Below are 3,136 nucleotides of genomic sequence, written 5' to 3'. Positions count from 1 at the left end.
ATCGTGAGGTATGGAACCCGAACAGATGTACCTACTATATACAGTGGAACTTGGACATTACGGCATCGGTAGTTACGTCATCTCGGTTGTATTGTCCGACCTTTGCAAAACGAACGAACTAACATTGTAAATCATAAACCTTTACAGTTCCATAATTTCTTATTTATCAGTGTCATCCTAACAGTCAAATTTTCGGTTTCAGAACAGTCAGTTTAAGAAATTGTCGCTATCGTGAAATTGTGTTCGCCTCGTTTTGTTTTTAGGTTTTAATTTTAATTTAGTAATTAACTTTTTATTTTTTAATATGGCAAGTTGTAGTACTAAAAGGAAGATTTTGTATATTAAAGATAAAGTACATGTTATAAGAGCATTTGAAAATGGTAGAAAAATTGCTGATGTATGTCGGCAATTTGGACTTGTTAATTCGACTGTCGGCTCAATCCTAAAAAACAAGGACAAAATTTTTAAAAGCCTTTAATGAGAAGGGAGAAAATGTTAAAAAGATTAGGAAGTTCATTCGTAGTGATGTAGATTCAACTCTGGTCAAATGGTTCAAGCAGTGTCGCAGTTCTGATATTCCTGTGTCTAGGCCACTTTTAAAGGAGAAGGCTACAAAGTTCGGAAAACTATTTGGTGAAGATTTCACATGCTCTATCGGCTGGCTAGATCGGCTTAAAGTTCAGCACTCAGTTCCCTTCACGAAAATTGTTAAAGAGGCAAAATGTGTCGACGAGAACGTAACAGGTTATTGGTTACAAAACACATGGCCGCAACTAAGGCAACAATACAAGGATGAAGATATCTCAATGGCGATAAAACTGGTGTCTTTTACAAATTAACGCCAGACAAAACTTTAAATTTCAGAAAGGAAATTTAAAGCGAAAAGTGGAAACCTTTCAAAACAAGAGTCACAGCTTTCGTTTGTGCAAACATAACAGGCACAGAGAAAAGAAAGCTTTTAGTTATTGGGAAAAGTTTACATCCTAGATGTTTCAAAAACATAAAAACACTGCCAGTAAACTACACAGCCAACAAACAAGTATGGAGGACTTTTGCTATTTTTAACCCTTAAATGCCCAATCGGGGTCACTATGGGACCCCAGACATACATTTTTGGCTATAATATCTTTATTTGAAACATTTGGCAACCGCGCAATCAGGTATTTGTGTGGACGTGTCTCCTACGTTTTCTGTTAGTATACCACGAACATTCGTGAGGTGCAGTGGTCTGTAAGAGAGATTTAGATAAGTGGGGTCTCGCTGTGACCCCGATTGGGCATTTAGAGGCACCAGAATATTTTTATTATTTTTAACATTTTTCGTCAGTTTACATTGAAAAATGGACCGTAAGAGAATGAAAATGACAATAAGCGACCAAGAACCTGAAAAAATTATCCGAAATATAGAAGAAGGGATATCAGACTCCGATTTCGACTATGAGATTACCGACGAATCAGATAGCGAAGAGCAAGATGTTTTTGAGGAAAATGTTTCGGAAACTGAGGACAATTTAGAAGTCAACAGTGACGAGGAATCAGATGCAGAACCTACCGAAGTGGACGATAATATTAGTGAGGTTAGTGGTCCAACATATACATCCAAATCTGGAATGCAGTGGAATAGCCTACCTTTCGTGAGATCCAAGAGGCAACAAAAAAATATTATAAATGTACATCCAGGCTTAACAAACTATAGTAAAAATTCCAACACGTTTTTAGACTATTTCAATTTATTTTTGACCGAAGAGATGAAGAATGTCATATGCCTTCATACTAATGAAGAAGCTGTTAGGCGTTATCAAGAGTGGAACGAAAAACATCCGAATAACAAAAAAGAGTGGACGTTACTTACCAACAATGAACTGGATAGCTTTTTAGGAGCACTTATCAAAGCTGGTGCTTTAAGGTGTGGGAAAGAATCGACACGAGAGATATGGTCTACAGACACCTCAATACGCCGGTCATTTTTTACAGCCGCATTCGCTAGGAACCGATTTGAAGAATTATCGAGTTTCTTGAGGTTTGATGGCAAAGTGACCAGGGTGGAGCGAAAGGAACAGGATAAGTTAGCGGCGATACGAGTAATTTGGGACATGTTCGTCTCTAACTGTGACAAAGCCTTTGAACCATACGAACATATAACCGTTGACGAACAGTTAGTGAGTTTTAGAGGAAAGTGTCCTTTTAGACAATACATAAAATCAAAACCTTGCCGCTATGGGATAAAAATTTGGGCTGCCGCGGATGTTAAAACATCTTATTTATCAAAACTTCAGGTGTACCTTGGAAAACTACCAGGTGGTAGAATAGAGAAAAATCAGGGATTTCGTGTTGTGAAAGATCTGGTGGAACCATATCATGGCAGTTGGAGAGGAATTACAACTGACAACTTTTTTACCAGTGTTCCTCTTGCTCAATATCTTTTATCTAAAAACCTTACTTTACTTGGGACCGTCCGCAAAAATAAACCTGATACACCACCACAACTAAGTTTGACAAAAAGACCTGCGGAGTCGTCAATATTTGCTTTTACTAAAGAATTAGCTATGGTTTCGTACATACCTAAAATACACAGGATGGTACATCTTCTTTCAAGTCAACACGATAGTGATATAATTTGTCAAGACTCTCAAAACAAACCCTTGATGATTTTAGACTATAATAATACCAAGGGTGGTGTTGATAATGCCGACAAATTGATTAGGGAATATTCCTGTAAAAGAAGAACTGCTCGTTGGCCATTCAGGCTCTTTATGAATATTATAGACATATGTGCACTAAATGCCTATATTTTATACATTGAAAAAAATCCTGATTGGAAGAAAAATAATTTTTCACGAAGACGTATTTTCCTGTTACAATTAGGGGCTGAGCTTGCTCGAAACAACATGGAAAAAAGAGCGAAATATATAAAACATAAAGCCTATGTAAAATCTGCTCTAAAAGATTGTGGCATACCAATGGTAAACCCAACTACCGAAGTTGCAACTCAATCCGTCCATTCAGCTAAGAAACGTGCTCGTTGTTACCAGTGTCCGCGAAACTGTGACAGAAAAGTGAATACCGTTTGCTCTTTTTGCAAAAAATTTATATGCCAGGTGCACAGAAAAGAAGAAAAAACTATTGTATGTAAAAAT

This window comes from Diabrotica undecimpunctata, chromosome 11 (assembly GCF_040954645.1).
Source record: "Diabrotica undecimpunctata isolate CICGRU chromosome 11, icDiaUnde3, whole genome shotgun sequence".
Taxonomy (NCBI): Eukaryota; Metazoa; Arthropoda; class Insecta; order Coleoptera; family Chrysomelidae; genus Diabrotica; species Diabrotica undecimpunctata.
The sequence above is the reverse complement of the archived record's forward strand: the minus strand, read 5'-3'. Positions refer to the sequence as shown.